Here is a 19,455-nt window from a genome sequence, read left to right on the forward strand (position 1 = left end):
ACAAGGTACGTGTTATTTGTGTCCATTGTGGAGGAGAGGACACTGAGCCCCACGAAGGCAGGCGCACAGCCAGCGACCAGCAGAGCACAGACAACTGCACGTGCAGTAAGCTGTGCTCATGACCTTGGAGTCCGGCTTAGATAGTTTGGTGTCGGTTAATTCTGTTTATGCAACTGAGGCGATTAAATGATTTGGCTCCTTCTTGGTGTTTGTTTTCAGACTTTACAGGATTCACTAAAGGCTGATCCAGACCTCTGGTTGCTCCCACATTCTTCTCCTGCCACGTGCTCGGCCCCCCTGACAGCGACATCAACAAAATCACGTGTCAAAGAAGGGGCGGGCGGTGGGAGAAGGTCTGCAGCTGGAAACCTTCCCAGGCGTTGTGGTGGGCAACCAGCAGCTGTCCTTCAACATCAGACCTCCATCAGGGAGATGAGCTCAGCACCAATTCCTGGCAGAGGAAAAGAAAGGATGCTTCTGAAAAGGAAACCAATTTTCCAAGTTGCCTCCATGAATCATGAAAGGCTAGGGAGGTAATATTCACTATCCCGCTGCCCACAGCGCTAGACTTCAGCAAGTATTACAAATAAATACCCAAATAATGTCATTACCAAGGTACTTAGATGACAAGCATACTTAATGGAAACACCTCTGTTTAAACTCTGAAAATCCTTGTGTAGCAGTTCGAGCGTCTGCTGTAAATGAATTAAACCATGTTCTGCTCTGAGAGCACTTTGGGGACCCTGCAGAGACCCTCTTTGTATATCACATGATTTGAAGCTATAGCTAAGAAAACCTAGTGAAGTGGGTATGACTCTCAGAAATCAAATATGCAAAAACCATAACTTTATTTTTCTATTTTACTAGCCCTCCCTCTTCTGGGATAGTAACAGCTAACTTCAGTCATGCTGGAGTTCCCTTACCTTCTTCTCTCTGGGGTTCTCGCAAGTTCTGGGGGCAGAGTGATGGTGGTGGGACTTCCATAGCATTGAGGGCTTGGGAAGGGGGACGTCATCTCACACTGTCATCAGCTGACACTGTCCCACCTGCCCCTTGGTTGAAGGTCCACACCATGTGTCCACAGGCCACATCTCCTGGGCTTTGCCCCTCAGGTCCTCCTGGTGTTATTCACAGACTTATGGACACGATTCAGCAGCTCTTGTGCTGCATTAGTCACAGAAAACTCTGGGAAGTGGACAAAGGCCTTGTCCACCGGACACACGGTGCCATTTCCTCTCCCAGAAGCCTTTCTTCTAAGTTTGGGAACTTATACGCTTATGGGGGATTTCAGTGCCAGCCTCAGGCTCACAGCCTGGGAAATGGGTCTCTCAGCCTCTTGCTTCCGACACCTGTCAATCTAAACACTTACTTGCCTTCTGACCTTCTGACCCAGAGTCTGGGGAGGAGGGAAGGAAACCTTGCCCTCACCGTATTTTCTTTTCCCATATTTTCTGTCAAATATGTTGTCTACGCCCAAGTCCATTCTATTCCTCCAAGGACCTAAGTTTGTTTTGCTTCAATGTGAGTTTTTCGGTGTCATTTATATATTGATACAATAAAATGCACAGATTTTAAGTATTCAGTTTGAACAAAAGATACATTTCCATCATCCCAGAAGATTCCCTCGTGAAAGGGCCTAACCTTTTGAAAATCAAGCCCCAAAGATTTCCCTTTCTTCTCCTCTCTTCTATTTTGCTGTTTCCCTTTGCCAAGGTAACGAGCCTCACCACCTACCTGCTGCTGCCTGAAAGGGCCAAGGTATATAAAGAAATCCCTGCGGCGTGGAGGGCAGAGGGACCCCAGAGGTAACATTTTAGAATATTAAACTCCATATGGATCACCCAGTAACAAAGGATTCTCCTCATTACATTTCCACAATGCATTACAATTTACCACGTGCTTTCACAATATTCATCTCATCTACCCTTACAATGACCCGTTTTATGTATGTGCAGATCATCCTGCCCATTTTGCAGATGGGAAAACTGAGGTACCGAGAGTGGAGAAATGATTTTCTAATGCCACAGCTGGTGGGTGTCAGAGAGGAGAAAGGGCCCAGGCTCACAGCACTACATTCTGTGCCCAGCCCTCAGAACAGAGAATAGACCAGGCAGTCACTGCTGTAGAACAATCTGAAGGTCTCCCAGCCCCTTCCCCTGGCCTAGACCCCCTCAAGTCCCCAAGGACAGGTTTCCCTCCTTTTACTCTCCATCAGTTCTTCCTGAAGGTTAAGGCATTAAAGTCGTAGTAGGATTGTCCCCGTGGAGTATGCCGTGAAGATGGGGCGGGGCAAATTGACTCCAGCGAGGAAGTGAGTATGACAAGTGATGCCGTGTAAGACGCTGGTCCATCGCGGCTGGAGCTGAATTCCCTGGGCCAAATCTGGTCTTTCTCACTTACAAGCTGTGATTCTGGACAACTTACAAAAAACTTAAAAATTTAAAAAAATTTAAAAACAACAACAGAAGAACCCCTATGCATCAGTTTCCCCGTATGTAAAGGGAAGGTAATAGTAAGAATCTCATGCAAAAGGGTTATCATGAGAATCAAACGAGATAAAGTCGGTAAAATACGTGACTCACGCCTGATGCATCAGTAGATGCTCGCTGGTATCATTGAAAGCGGGCTGTAAAAACACGCCTATGCTAGTATTCCACCGTGTCATTCACGCCGCAGAAAGACGAACTGTTTTAAGTCCCCTTTGATGCAGTGTTCATCTGGGGAGGCTCCTGGGAATAACCCAACGTGGCTGGTTCCAAATGGGTGCAGGATTCAGCAGGTACAGGTAGAAGCCACCCTCCACTTTCCAGGGAGAGCAGACCAAAGACAAACACTCGTAAAGGAAAGTGAGGTCATTCTTGAGAAGCAGGCCAGAGTAGAGCAGAAAACTGAGAAAACCAGGCAGGTTTGGGCATGTTCGTCCTGGGACTACGTGTGCCAGGCAGGGAGACGCCAGGCGACGTGTGGCGGAATGAGGGCTCGGCTGTGCGGGGAGTTCACCCAGGGCAGCTCCAAGTGGCCTCTGGGCCAGATGTCGACAGGGATTGTGACACAGAAGGGCTTGAAGGTCAAAGCCAGCGCAGTGCTGAGCATGGGGTTGGGGAGCTGCCCTTTGGAGCAGGGCAGAGAGCAAGCCTTGAGGAGAGTCGGGGAGAGTCAGGGTGAGTCATGCAGAAACCGAGGGGACCACGTTTGTGTGAGTGTCACGAGGGCTCAGGGCACAGGGCTCCACGTCTGCACTGGAACCGGGTTCTGGAAGGAGACGGGCCTCCCCCGTGGCTCTTGGGGGAGTGAGGAAAACTGTGTTTTCAGGTTTTAGGAATTGTTTTGCCCTTTTTCTCCCTAAGAAATTGGAATCTGAACAAGCCCCTTAGCTTATTGTTGAAAATCATCAGGACTACGAAGATTAGAAGCTGAGACCGAGATTTCCGCTAATTTAAACTCACTGGAGCGAGGTGGAAGGAATTATCGTAGCTCCTTTAGGAAACAGGGAAAGTGAAGACAAGCCTCATTGGAGAGATCCTTTCCCTGTGGTCACGCCCATCCGGGAACCCCTGACCTCTTCACCCCCAAAAGGCCGAGCAGAGAGGACCGTGGACCCTTGGAATGCTGAACCTGTTAGAGGAATGAACCCACGACCCGTCAGGAAAGCTTAAATACATGAATGTCACAAGAACTTCCCCCGGGAACCTAGGCCTTTAGCAGCACAAGAATAGCAATTTTCTCATATGTTTTCATTTCAACACCGGAGTTTCATGTTTCTTCTTCTTTCTTTCACTTTACTGTTTTTTGGTGTCTTGAGGCATCATGCAATTCCGTGGAGATGCAGCACAAAAAACTGAGAAGCAATTCCGCCCGTAAGCAGGAGAGTGACAGAACTAAGATCCGTGTGACACTTTACAGTTTACAAAACACTGTGGTGGCCATTTCAGGGCTTTCAGCTTTGAAGGAGCTGAGGGACACGATGTGGAAAAGAAGGTCGTTGTCTCGGAGACACAGAAATGGCCTTGAGAAATGCAGTTAGAAGTGAAACCCCAGTGCTACGTATGAGTCTGTCTTTGACAAACCCTCCGTCTGAGGTTTCCCAGGTCAGCAGATGACTCAAATTCTCCACCACCGGCTGCAGAAGGGAAAAAAACAAACGGAAAAGAGTAGGGAGAAATTCAGCCCTACGTGCTTGTCTCCAGAGGAGGTGGACTGGGACTAGGGTCTCTCTGGAGTGCGGAAGGCTCAGACCTGTGTGGCTGTAGCCACGCGCCACTCAAAGCCTTGGCGATGTGGTCCAGACGCTGGTCCCCTCTCGGCAGGTGACTCTGGGGGAGGGGGGCCAGGAAGCCATCACCTGGGCCTTCAGCTGATGCATTTGGAAAACACTCTCTCTCTCTTCACAGGGTGGGGAGGATTCATTCATATTTGCAAAGACCCTTCTGATCCTTGTTGGGAGGGGCTGGGCCAGCTCTGATTATTCAGGGCGTCAGCTGACACTCAGTCTTCTCTGGCACTACTCTGCCCTGGAAGGTGTCAGAGGAGACTGGTGTTTTGTTACTGTCAGGATGGGCCATTGCGCTTCCAGCTGGTGCGGTTGCTTGTCTGCGTCGCCAATTTACTGCCCAGATGCCCAACCTCAGCAGGGAGATGGAATCTCATTTGGGGAGATTGTGACACTAGACCTGTGCCCCACCCGGTACCCTCCCACCCCAGGAGGAGGCAGCGGTGCCTGGGGTATAATTTGACAAACTCCTAAAAGGATACACGCAGCCAAAAACAAACCCCATGACTTTCACAGGGGCTGGAAATCCCTTCATTAAAAATTCACTCCTGGGACTTCCTTGGCGCTCCAGTGGTTAAGACTCCGAGCTTCCACTGAAGGGGGCGCAGGTTCGATGGCTTATTGGGGAACTAAGATCCTGCATGCCGCGTGGTGCGGCCAAAAAAAAATGAAATGAAATGAAATATAAAATAAAATAAAATAAATTAAATTCACTCCTTTGGGTCTCGGATGATTTTCCTGAGTCCGGGATGCTATAGTAGAAGAGGACACAGAACACCTGGCTCTCGGTTCCCGCCCCTTGGTCTGGTGCTGGCTCTGCTTTTTCTAGCCTGATGACCTGGGATAAACCCACTCTCTTCCTTCCTTTTCTTTTTTTTTTTCCATCTGAAATGGCACCGCTAATGCCCATCTCTCAGGGCTGCTGTGAGGATCAGGTGAGATAATGGATGTGAAAGCCGAGTGTTGCAGAAACGTAAGAAGGACAATTACTACTAAAATGCTCGTTGGCCGGGCTGGCTAATCCCTAGTGGGGATTAGTGGATGGCTCCCCGGGCCCAGGCAGGCACCCAGGATGGGCAGAGCAGCAGAGCCAGGGGGCAACAATGGGGAGGAAGACTCCGGAAGAGGAAGGGGGCAGGGACCCTCTCCTGCTGGCATGACTGTGCAAGTTTTGGGGTGAGGAGGGGCCCAAGACCTTTCCCTGCTTCCCCAGAGGACTGACTGGGAGCACAGTGGGCGTTCCGGTGCTGCCTGCCCACCCCCATCCCCAGCCTCTGAGCCCTGCTCTCCTGTTGCCAAGGACGTGAAGACTCAGGGAGACTCACTTGGAACCATTAGGGAAAACAACCAGCTGTGCCTAGGTCTATATAGACCCATCACGCAGGTAATTCAGGCGAAAGCCTTGGTTTTGGCACGAGAAGCCCACATGTGTCAGAACAGAGTAATTGCTTTCTTTGTCAGAATTTCCTGGATAATCTCCTCCCCATTGTCTGGCTGAAAGAACCATCCTCGCATCTGGGAGCCTGCTCGCCAAACATGATTGGGTCCTTAGAGATGAAAGGCACAGTGTAAGCGATTTTCCATAAACACGCTGGCACACATATTAATTATTACAAGGGGGAAATGTGCCCGTGTGTTCCATCTGAGGGGACGATGCCGGGGTGAGATGTGTGGGGAGGAGATGGCTGGAGAGGGAACCACAAGAGCGCCTCCTTATCAGCAGCCTGCTGGCACCCAGGCTCTGTCCCGGGTATTTTGCATTAAAAACCTCATTGAATCCTCACAACAGCCCTGGGAGGCAGCCACCAGGAACAGAAAGAACTTGCATTTAGAAGCCAAACGTCAGTGGATTTGATTCCCGACTCTGCCATTTGCTGTGGGAAGAAGCGAGAGCCCCAGTTTCCTCATCTGTTAATGGGAGAGACATCGGTGACCTCAGAGGGTATTGGGAGAACTGAGTGCAGTTATGGGTGTGAAGCACCTACCGGGCACGCAGCAGCATAGGACAGATGTTCCCCTTCACAGGTGAGCAGATGCAGAGCCATCTCCCTCCAGCGGGCAGGCGTCGGGCTCGGAGGTGATTTGATTCACACCCTTCATGGCATCTACTGCAACCCTGGATGTCTCACCTCCAGGGTTTGCAAGCAGGTCGAGGGCACCGTTGTGCATCTGTCTCTGTATCCTCAGCGTTTCTCACACAGCACCTCACACGCACCCCCTAATTCCTCTGAAATGTGTGTTCAGTGAATGGAAGAATGAAGAAGAGCCCGGACAGGACTGACCCTGCTGAGTCAAGGTGATCCTGTGACAGGGATCCCCGTGTGCCTGACAAGTCGGGGCTGGGATGTAAGCTCCCCTCTGACTGCAGGGAAGGTAGCTTGAAGGCTTTCTGATGTCCACCTTCCTTATAGGAGAAGTGTCGGAGGTGGCAGAAATGGCCTCAAAAGGAAATGGCACAAGCTGGGAACCCATAAGGGAACTTGCGATGAGCGAGCATCGGGAAGGTCAAATGGGATAATGGCTAGAACACACTCTGAGAGCGCTGCAGCCTGGGAAAGCGAGAGGGATGGCCGTTTCTATGAAGAGCTGCACCCTGCAACAAGAGTTAGTGGGGCGTCTTCTTTGGGCTTCCCTGGGTTGTAGCGAGAAGACAGGAAAAACAACGGCCCGGACAGAATCCCAGTCATGATATACACATAAGATTGTGGGTTTAGAGGAAGAAAACCGGGCACAGTGCCCTCTCTGCCCCCGGCTGTTGTGCCGAGGCCCCAGGGAAGTGGCTCCCTTGGTCCCCCGAGGAAGGAAGAGGCACTTGACCGAAGTGAGCTCCAGAGGGGCAGGTGTGATGGGGATTCTGGCCTCCAGGCCGAGGCTGAGCTCACTGCTAGCCGCTGGCTTTCTTCTGAAGGACAAAGCCCTCAGCAGGCAGGCGCCCCTCCCAGCCCTGCCCAGCCCTCACCCGCAGCCCTCCTCCGCCGCCCAGCCTGTGGTGCCTGGCACAGGGGGTGGCACAGACCACGGGCTCCCCTCCGGAAAGAAGGTGAAGTCAGCGCCTCCGGGCAAAACGTCACCTCCTGCCTCGTGCTGTGACGCGCCCAGTTCTCAGGGCCTCGGCCCAGCCGCTGGGAGGAGTCACACGGCCCCCACCGCTGCCGCCGGGCCTGGGACAGTGGCTAATTAAGGTCTCCCTTGGCCGCCTGCAGCCTCTGCCAGCGGGACCTCAGGCGGCTTCCTAGCCCCGTCCCTCCCGACACCGCCACCTCCCTCGTAAATGGCATCGGACTTCCTTGATCTGCATAAGCAAGAATTCTGCTCTATTCAAAAGCAATAACGAATTGGAGGGTGTGACCTCTGCAGTGATGGGGGAATTAGAAAGACACATGTGTCCCCTGCTGTCAAGGAGTCAAGAACCTGCAGGGGAGGTGGCAGGAGACACGGGACAGTTAAGTGGCAGCCAGAACCGCTATCCGGACACACATGCTGGCGGAGGAGGGCTCCTGGGTAGAGTCATCCATGAACCGGGCCTGGAAGGGGAGGTGAACAGGAAGTGCAACAGGATGCAGTGAGGCGTATTTTACCTCCACATCAACTTGACAGAGCTGAGGGACGCCCCAGTCACTGGTAAAACATTATTTCTGGGTGGGTCTGTGAGTCTGTTTCTGGAAAAGATTAGCATTTGAATCAGTAGACTGAGTAAAGAAGATCGCCCTCCCGGAAGGTGGCGGCAGGCAGCATCCCGTCTGCTGAGGGCCTAAATAGAACAATAAGTTGGAGGTCTTTTGTGTTTCCATGCAAATTGTGAAATTTTTTGTTCTAGTTCTGTGAAAAATGCCAGTGGTAGTTCGATAGGGATTGCATTGAATCTGTAGATTGCTTTGGGTAGTAGAGTCATTTTCAGAACTACCATATGACCAGCAATCCCACTACTGGGCATATACCCTGAGAAAACCATAATTCAAAAAGAGTCATGTACCAAAATGTTCATTGCAGCTCTATTTACAATAGCAGGAGATGGAAACAACCTAAGCGTCCATCATCGGATGAATGGATAAAGAAGATGTGGCACATATATACAACGGAATATTACTCAGCCATAAAAAGAAATGAAATTGAGCTATTTGTAATGAGGTGGATAGACCTAGAGTCTGTCATACAGAGTGAAGTAAGTCAGAAAGAGAAAGACAAATACCGTATGCTAACACATATATATGGAATTTAAGAAAAAAATAAAATGTCATGAAGAACCTAAGGGTAAGACAGGAATAAAGACACAGACCTACTAGAGAATGGACTTGAGGATATGGGGAGGGGGAAGGGTGAGCTGTGACAAAGCGAGAGAGAGGCATGGACATATATACACTACCAAACGTAAAATAGATAGCTAGTGGGAAGCAGCCGCATAGCACAGGGAGATCAGCTCGGGGCTTTGTGACCACCTAGAGGGATGGGATAGGGAGGGTGGGAGGGAAGGAGACACAAGACGGAAGAGATATGGGGACATATGTATATGTATAGCTGATTCACTTTGTTATAAAGCAGAAACTAACACACCATTGTAAAGCAATTATACTCCAATAAAGATTAAAAAAAAAATAGTTGGAGGAAGGGCGAATTCACTCTCTCTGCTTGGGCTGGGACATCCACCTCTCCTGCCCTCGGATGTTGGTGGACTCCTACCACCAAAAGGCCCAGGTTCTTGGGCCTTTGGGCTGAGACTTATGTCTTCAGCTCTCGTGGTTCTCAGGCCTTCAGACTTAGACTGAATTACACCCCTGGTTTCCTGGTTCTTCATCTTATAGAGAGCGGATGTCAGGACTTAGCTCTCAGCCTCCATACTCACGTGAGCCACTTCCTATAAAAAATGTCCCTTATATCTATCTATCTATACACCCTGTGGGTTCTGTTTCTTTGGTGACCCCTAATACACTCCTATTCAGGCACAAATTAATAAGTACAGCATTGCCAAGTGCTGGAGAAGACGTGAATCCACAGATCCCTGGAAAACAGTTGAGCAATTCCCAGTGGAACAGTTACATACACTGTGACCCAGCAATTCCACAGCCGGGTTCATTTCCAAGAAAATGCATAAACAAAAATGTTCATAGCTGGACTGTTCAAACGCTCATCAAAGAAGACTGGATAAGCAGACTGAGATATACTCACACCTTCCGCTGAATATCAGACAGCAGTCAAAAGAAATAGACCACAGTGACACATAACAATGGATGACGCTTATCGACTTAATATTAAGTGACAAAAATAAGTCCTGAAGTATTACATACAGCATGACATTCTTAAAGAAGGTAAAGACAATTAAAATTTTGAAGACACATTTTAGAAATATGTATGGAAGAGATAAATACCTATTGATGACATGAGAGGGTATAAGAAGGAAAAGAAGAAAAGAAGGCATCTAGGATTCAGGATGGTGGTTACTTAGGAGAAGGAAAGGAAAGAGGGGTGTGATGGGATGAACCACACAGCTGGGTGTTCGCCATCGTTAGGGCTCTGGGCTTCAGGTTGGGCAGTGGTTTCACAGGTGTTTATTACTTTTAAATGTGCTATATAACATAGGTAGGCAGATAGGTAGGTAGGTAGTAGGGCCATGCATGGACCAATAATAAAAATATTGTCATGCACCAGGGATTACAGTGTAGGCAATTCTGTGTGCCTGAGATCCACGAGAATCTTTTTCAAGTGGCAGAGAATCCAAGGAAGGGGGAATGCCACAAGCAGAGGGAAGGAGTCTGGTGTACACTGTGGACAATATAGGAACCCGACTTGCTGATGCAGAGGGTGACCTAAGGGCGATCTGAACGCAGCGGGTGTCCAGCTCTCTCCAGGCTTCAGGTGGGCAGTCAGGTGTCAGGCCTCGCGCAAGGCCTCGAGGCCCCAACCTTGCCCTTGGGTTCCAGAACCAGAGCACTGGACAGCTTTGGCCCCCAGAGGAGAAGGAAGGCTGGTGTGAGCAGGAGAGGCTGGTGGCTTCGTCCTGCACTCGTCACCGGGGCGTGAAAATGGGGATCCATATTTTGTCGCAGCAATTTGCTCCTTTCTACTTGGGACCTCTGCCTTGACAGACCTTTCACTAGAACAGTGTGCATATTCTAGGACTGGAGCGGACCACCAGGTCTTAGACTCCACCCAGGCTCTAGAACGCCGGCCTGGTGGAAGAAGGTGAGGCCGGAGTCCTCCAGGGCCCGCCCTGCCCTCCCAGCTCAGGCCACACTCCCGGGCCCGGGAGGTCTCACTGTAACTCCCCCCAGGGCCCTGCCCCAGACCTCCACCCACGCCCCAACCCCCAGGCCTCTGGCAAGTTCTGCAGCCTGAGCGGCCTTCCACAGACGACTCTGCCTTGCAGCGAGCAGCAAGATCCCCCCAACTCTCTGCACCCCTCCGCCCCGAACAGCCCCACCTCCTCCCTGCATGGCGGTCAGGGTGGGGTCCAGCTCAGCTCCAAGGCCAGCCCCCCTCTGCCCTTGAGCACGCCCTCTCCCTGGTCCTCCTGCACCGGCCTGGCCTGTCCCTCCACCTTCTACCCTGGACCTTCCTTCTCTCTGACGGACTCCTTCCCCTCCTCAGCCTTCACCCGTACTCAGGGCTCGACCAACCTGAGACAGAGAATGTCCCTTAACCGTCAGTCACCATCCAATCTCTCCTCCCCTTTTCTTCTTAAAAGAAAGGCCTGCACTCCGGCTCTCCACCTCGCTCGGGTCCCTCCCTCATTACCCGAGGACTTGCAATCTGGAGTTTACTCCACCACCCTCTCCCAACTCCCTGAAACAGGCCTACGTTCTCCAGGGACTTTAATTGCCAGACAGAACAGAACATCATTGTCAGTCCTTATCCAGAGTCCTTAACTCTATTCTTGAAACTCACTGGTCGACTGTTTTCCACGGTCTGTCTTGGCTTCCTCCCTCTTACCTCTTGGACTGTTTTTCTTGGACTCCTTCTTTTATTTGCCCCTCAATGTCGCAGAGTCTGTCTTTGGCCCACTCTTATTCCCCTCTACTCACTCTCCTTGGATAATTCAACAGTGAGTTGATTCAGGCACCAGCATTTGTTCAGGCCTCTCCGCTCTACGCCTACAGGTGCGATGCACCTTGTAACACCAACTTCCGGTTAGCTGTCGCCACCTTGTAACAACTTGTTACACCAACTTCCGGTTAGCTGTCGCCACCTGAGCTACTTGCAGTCACCTCGAGCTCACACTGGGCTTCTCCCCACAAAAGTTGGGCCTCCTATTTCCTCACTCAGTGGGCACCGCCATCATCCCAGCCAAACTGGGATTCGCTCTTGATTCCTGCTTCCCCCTAACTCCCCCCACGACTGAATCAGTCACTGAATCCTGCTAATCTTCCTTCCCACCTATGTCTTCTCTCCAGTCCTACCATCCCCATCTCTAGCTCTAAGCTGGAATTGACTTCCTCATCTCTGTATCCTCCCAAATTCATCCTCCCCTGTAGCCAGAGTGTTGTTTCCACAGCCCAGGCTCTGGCCACACCACCCTCATGCCCGCTCGCCTCAAGGAGAAACTTCGAGTTTCTGCACGACACACAGAGGTCCCCAGGGGCCTTCCCACTCTCGCGGCTCCCTTCTCCCTGCCCTACCTTCCTCCAAAGCGGAGCTCCTCGCCCTAGCTGCCCACTCCCTCTCCTTGCCGGTTCTGGGCTCTGCCCGTCCTGGGTCTCTTCCCTACACACCTACTCATCCTCCAGGCCCCAGTTCAGGCTCTGCTGCCTCTGGGGCACACTTCCTGGCTCCCCTGGTGCAGTGGTCACCAGCCCTAAACCCTGGATGAATGTCCATCACCATACTCTTCACATTCCATCTTATTTGCTTGTCTATATGTCTATTTCCCACAGTAGACTTGGTCAAGGTGGCATAACTCATCTTTCTCTGCTGAAGCCCCAGCACCAGATCTAGTTCAGTGCACATTTTTGGATGGAAGAATGAGTCACCTTGTGAGGCCCCTTCCAGCTCTGAGGTTTTATTGTTTCCCTGTTAACTTTAGAAATTGCTAGACTTTGAACTTCAAAGGAGGCAGGAGAGAATTCAAGAAGGTGGAAGAAGGAAGCGTAAACCGAATACATGCTCTGCAGTTTCTTGGCACTGCTCCAGAAGAGCCTCCAGTCTAAGGCGCATGTGTGGTATGAAGTACCCCTTCCTTCAGAGACGAAACACTGCATGAAAACCGAGCTCAGCTACTGGCTGTCCCATACGAGGTGAGGGAACAAATCTTAATTCTTTTGGCTTCCATTTCCCATGTATACAATGGAATTTCCATTTTGGATTTATTTATTGAGCAGGCATTTCTCATACTCGTATCTCTTGCCACATACTGCAGTACGCTCCCAGTACGTCAGAAGGTTAAATACAAAAAGCATAAAAAGAAGAAAACAGAACTATACATTTATGCCAGCAGTGGAGCAAAGATAAATTTCCAGCTCTTGAAAAATTGAGTCTGTCATCAGACAAGATATATGGGTTTGAATAAATAAATCTTTGTACAACAAAATTCTACAAAGTATATATGAAAAGGAAAACAACAGAATGGGAAAATTATGTCACCAATATTACTGTGACATTTCAGGGAGTTTCTCAGTTTTCCTGGATATCTCCCATGTCTACAGGAGCTGTGTGGCTGACAGGGTCTTGGTGGTCTGGCCGGGTGTCAGGCCTGTGACTCTGAAGTGGGAGAGCCGAGTTCAGGACATTGGTCCACCAGACACCTCCTGGCTCCACGTAATATCAAACGGCAAAAGCTCTCCCAGAGGGCTTCCCTGGTGGCGCAGTGGCTGAGAGTCCGCCTGCCAATGCAGGGGACGCGGGTTCGTGCTCCGGTCCGGGAAGATCCCACATGCCGCGGAGTGGCTGGGCCCGTGAGCCATGGCTGTTGAGCCTGTGCGTCCAGAGCTTGTGCTCCACAACAGGGGAGGCTGCGGCAGTGAGAGGCCCGCGTACCACAAAAAAAAAACAAAAACAAAAACAAAAGCTCTCCCAGAGATCTCCATCTCAGTGCTAAGACCCAGCTCCACTCAACGACCAGCAAGCTCCAGTACTGGACACCCATGCCAGACAACTAGCAAGACAGGAACACAACCCCACCCATTAGCAGAGAGGCTGCCTAAAATCATAATAAGGTCACAGACACCCCAAACACACCACCGGACGTGGTCCTGCCCACCAGAAAGACAAGATCCAGCCTCATCCACCAGAACACAAGCACTAGTCCCCTCCACCAGGAATCCTACAAAACCCACTGAACCAACCTTAGCCACTGGGGTCAGACACCAAAAACAACAGGAACTACGAACCTGCAGTTCCTTGTGAAAAGGAGACTCCAAACACAATAAGTTAAGCAAAATGAGAAGACAGAGAAACACACAGCAGATGAAGGAGCAAGGTAAAAACCCACCAGACCAAACAAATGAAGAGGAAATAGGCAGTCTACCTGAAAAAGAATGCAGAGTAATGATAGTAAAGGTGATCCAAAATCTTGGAAATAGAATGGAGAAAATACAAGAAACATTTAACCAGTACCTAGAAGAACTAAAGAGCAAACAAACAATGATAAACAATACAATAAATGAAATTAAAAATTCTCTAGAAAGAATCAGTAGCAGAATAACTGAGGCAGAAGAACGGATAAGTGACCTGGAAGATAAAATGGTGGAAATAACTACTGCAGAGCAAAATAAAGAAAAAAGAATAAAAAGAATTGATGACAATCTGAGAGACCACTGGGTCAACATTAAACTCACCAACATTTGAATTATAGGGGTTCAAGAAGAAGAAGAGAAAAAGAAAGGGACTGAGAAACTATTTGAAGAGATTATAGTTGAAAACTTCCCTAATATGGGAAAGGAAATAGTCAATCAAGTCCAGGAAGTGCAGAGAGTCCCATACAGGAAAAATCCAAGGAGAAACACACCAAGACACATAGTAATCAAACTATCAAAAATTAAATACAGGGGGCTTCCCTGGTGGCACAATGGTTGAGAGTCCGCCTGCCGATGCAGGGGACATGGGTTCGTGCCCCGGTCCAGGAAGATCCCACATGCCGCGGAGTGGCTGGGCCCGTGAGCCATGGCCACTGAGCCTGCGCGTCCAGAGCCTGTGCTCCGCAACGGGAGAGGCCACAACAGTGAGAGGCCTGCATACCGAAAAAAAAAAAATTAAATACAAAGAAAAAATATTAAAAGCAGCAAGGAAAAAACGACAAATAACACACAAGGGAATCCCCATAAGGTTAACAGCTGATCTTTCAGCAGAAACTCTGCAAGGCAGAAGGGAGTGGCAGGACATATTTAAAGTGATGAAAGGGAAAAACCTGCAACCAAGGTTACTCTATCCAGCAAGAATCTCATTCAGATTCGATGGAGAAATTAAAACCTTTACAGAGAAGCAAAAGCTAAGAGAATGCAGCACCACCAAACCATCTTTACAACAAATGCTAAAGGAACTTCTCTAGAAGAGGAAAAGACTGACAATAACAAAACAATTAAGAAAATGGTAATAGGAACATACATATCGATAATTACCTTAAATGTAAATGGATTAAATGTTCCAACCAAAAGACATAGACTGGCTGAATGGATACCAAAACAAGACCCGTATATATGCTGTCTACAAGAGACCCACTTCAGACCTGGGGACACATACAGACTGAAAGTGAGAGGATAGAAAAAGATATTCCATGCAAATGGAAATCAAAAGAAAGCTGGAGTAGCAATTCTCATATCAGACAAAATAGATTTTAAAATAAAGATTATTACATGAAACAAAGAAGGACACTACATAATGATAAAGGGATCAATCCAAGAAGAAGATAGAACAATTGTAAATATTTATTCACCCAACACAGGAGCACCTCAATACATAAGGCAAATGCTAACAGCCATAAAAGGGGAAATCAACAGTAACACAATAATAGTAGGGGACTTTAACACCCCACTTTCACCAATGGACAGATCATCCAAAATGAAAATAAATAAGGAAACACAAGCTCTAAGTGTTACATTAAATAAGATGGACTTAATTGATATTTATAGGACATTCCATCCAAAAACAACAGAATACACTTTCTCCTCAAGTGCTTATGGAACATTTTCCAGGATAGATCATATCTTGGGTCACAAATCAAGCCTTGGTAAATTTAAGAAAATTGAAATTTTATCAAGTATCTTTTCTTACCACAACGCTATGAGACTAGATATCGGTTATAGGAAAAAAATCTGTAAAAAATACAAAAACGTAGAGGCTAAACAATACACTACTTAATAACCAAGAGATCACTGAAGAAATCAAAGAAAAAAATCAAAAAATACCTAGAAACAAATGACAATGAAAACATAATGACCCAAAACCTATGGAATGCAGCAAAAGCAGTTCTGAGAGAGAAGTTTATAGCAATACAATCCTACCTCAAGAAACAAGAAACGTCTCAAATAACCTAACCTTACACCTAAAGCAATTAGAGAAAGAAGAACAAAGAAACCCCAAAGTTAGCCTGAGGAAAGAAATCATAAAGATCCGATCAGAAATAAATAAAAAAGAAATGAAGGAAACAATAGCAAAGATCAATAAAACCAAAAGCTGGTTCTTTGAGAAGATAAAGAAAATTGATAAACCATTAGCCAGACTCATCAAGAAAAAAGGGAGAAGACTCAAATCAGTAGAATTAGAAATGAAAAAGGACAAGTAAAAACTGACACTGCAGAAATATAAAGGATCATGAGAGATTACTACAAGCAACTATATGCCAATAAAATGGACAACCTGGAAGAAATGGACAAATTCTTAGAAAAGCACAACCTTCTGAGACTGAACCAGGAAGAAATAGAAAATATGAACAGACCAATCACAAGCACTGAAATTGAGACTGTGATTAAAAATCTTCCAACAAGCAAAAGCCCAGGACCAGATGGCTTCACAGGCAAATTCTATCAAACATCTAGAGAAGAGCTAGCACCTATTCTTTTCAAACTCTTCCAAAATATAGCAGAGGGAGGAACACTCCCAAGCTCATTCTATGAGGCTACCATCACCCTGATAACAAAACCAGACAAAGATGTCACAAAGAAAGAAAACTACAGGCCAATATCACTGATGAACATAGATGCAAAAATCCTCAACAAAATACTAGCAAACAGAATCCAACAGCACATTAAAAGGATCATACGCCATGATCAAGTGGTGTTCATCACAGGAATGCAAGGATTCTTGCATATATATATATATATATATGCAAATCAATCAATGTGATAAATCATATTAACTGAAGGGAAAAAACCATATGATCACCTCAATAGATGCAGAAAAAGCTTTCAGCAAAACTCAACACCAATTTATGATAAAAACCCTCCAGAAAGTAGGCATAGAGGGAACTTAACTCAACATAATAAAGGCCGTGTATGACAAACCCACAGCCAACATCATTCTCAATGGTGAAAAACTGAAACCATTTCCTCTAAGATCAGGAACAAGACAAGGTTGTCCACTCTCACCACTGTTATTCGACATAGTTTTGGAAGTTTCAGCCACAGCAATCAGAGAAGAAAAAGAAATAAAACGAATCCAAACCGGAAAAGAAGAACTAAAGCTGTCAGTGTTTGCAGATGACATGATACTATACATAGAGAATCCTAAAGGTGCTACCAGAAAACTACTAGAGCTAATCAATGAATTTGGTAAAGTAGCAGGATACAAAATAAATGCACAGAAATCTCTTGCATTCCTATACACTAATGATGAAAAGTCTGAAAGAGAAATTAAGGAAACACTGCCATTTACCACTGCAACAAAAAGAATATAATACCTAGGAATAAACTTACCTAAGGAGACAAAAGACCTGTATGCAGAAAACTATAAGACACTGATGAAAGAAATTAAAGATGATACAAACAGATGGAGATATATACCATGTTCTTGGATTGGAAGAGTCAACATTGTGAAAATGACTATACTACCTAAAGCAATCTGCAGATTCAATGCAATACTACCAAACTACCACTGGCATTTTTTCACAGAACTAGAACAAAAAATTTCACAATTTGTATGGAAACACAAAAGACCCCGAATAGCCAATGCAGTCTTAAGAAAGAAAAACAGAGCTGGAGGAATCCAGCTCCCAGACTTCAGACTATACTGCAAAGCTACAGTAATCAAGATAGTATGGTACTGACACAAAACAGAAATATAGATCAGTGGAACAGGATAGAAAGCCCAGAGATAAACCCACACACATATGGCCACCTTATCTTTGATAAAGGAGAATATACAATGGAGGAAAGACAGCCTCTTCAAAAAGTTGCGCTGGGAAAACTGGACAGCTACATGTAAGAGAATGAAATTAGAACACTCCCTACCACCATACACAAAAATAAACTCAAAATGGATTAAAGACCTAAATATAAGGCCAGACACTATCAAACTCTTAGAGAAAAACATAGGCAGAACACTATGACATAAATCACAGCAAGATCCTTTTTGACCCACCTCCTAGAGAAATGGAAATAAAAACAAAAATAAACAAATACGACCTAATGAAACTTAAAAGCTTTTCCACAGCAAAGGAAACCATAAACAAGATGAAAAGACAATCCTCAGAATGGGAGAAAATATTAGCAAATGAAACAACTGACAAAGGATTAATCTCCAAAATATAAAAGCAGCTCATGCAGCTCAATATCAAAAAAACAAACAACGCAATCCAAAAATGGGCAGAAGACCTAAATAGACATTTCTCCAAAGATGATATACAGATTGCCAACAAACACATGAAAGGATGCTCAATATCATTAATCATTAGAGAAATGCAGATTAAAACTACAATGAGGTACCACTTCACACCAGTCAGAATGGCCATCATCAAAAAATTTACAAACAATAAATGCTGGAGAGGGTGTGGAGAAAAGGGAACCCTCTTGCACTGTTGGTGAGAATGTAAATTGATACAGCCACTATGGAGAACAGTATGGAGGTTCCTTAAAAAACTAAAAATAGAGCTACCATACGACCCAGCAATCCCACTACTGGGCATATACCCTGAGAAAACCATAATTCAAAAAGAGTCATGTACCACAATGTTCACTGCAGCTCTATTTACAATAGCCAGGACATGGAAGCAACCTAGGTGTCCATCGACTGATGACTGGATAAAGAAGATGTGGCACATGTATACAATGGAATATTACTCAGCCATAAAAAGAAATGAAATTGAGTTATTTGTAGGGAGGTGGCTGGACCTAGAGACTGTCATACAGAGTGAAGTAAGTAGAAAGAGAAAAACAGATACCGTATGCTAATACATATATATGGAATCTAAAAAAAAAAGAGTTTCTGAAGAACCTAGGGGCAGAAGAGGAATAAAGATGCAGACATAGAGAATGAATGGACTTGAGGACATGGAGAGGGGGAAGGGTAAGCTGGGGCGAAGTGAGAGAGTGGCATGGACTTATATATACTACCAAATGTAAAATAGATAACTAGTGGGAAGCAGCTGCATAGCACAGGGAGATCAGCTCAGTGCTTTGTGACCACCTAGAGGGGTGGGATAGGGAAGGTGGGAGGGAGACGCAAGAGGGAGGGGATATGGGGATATATGTATACGTATAGCTGATTCACTTTGTTATAAAGCAGAAACTAACACACCATTGTAAAGCAATTATACTCCAGCAAAGATGTTAAAAAATAAATAAATAAATAAGTTACAGAAAATAAATAAATAAAAATAAAAATCTGGTCCTGTAAAAAAAAAATTACTGTGAAGAGCTTATTTTTATTTATTTATTTATTTATTTATTTATCTTTGGCTGTGTTGGGTCTACGTTGCTGTGTGCAGACTTCTCGTGGCAGTGGCTTCTCTGGTTGCGGATCACGGGCTCTAGGCACGCAAGCTTCAGTAGTTGTGGCACCCAGGATCAGTAGTTGTGGCTCACAGACTCTAGAGCGCAGTCTCAGTAGTTGTGGCGCACGGGCTTAGTTGCTCCGTGGCCTGTGGGATCTTCCCAGACCAGGGCTCGAACCCATGTCCCTTGCATTGGCAGGCGAATTCTTAACCACTGCGCCACCAGGGAAGTCCCTGTGAAGAGATTATTAACAAAATTATTAAAATTGGTAGAACTGCATAATGAACAGGTCTAGATGCTCCTCCCAGAAGTGAGCAAAGACGTGTCCAGCTG

The sequence above is a fragment of the Grampus griseus genome (assembly GCF_964374135.1).
Source record: "Grampus griseus genome assembly, chromosome: 15".
NCBI lineage: Eukaryota > Metazoa > Chordata > Mammalia > Artiodactyla > Delphinidae > Grampus > Grampus griseus.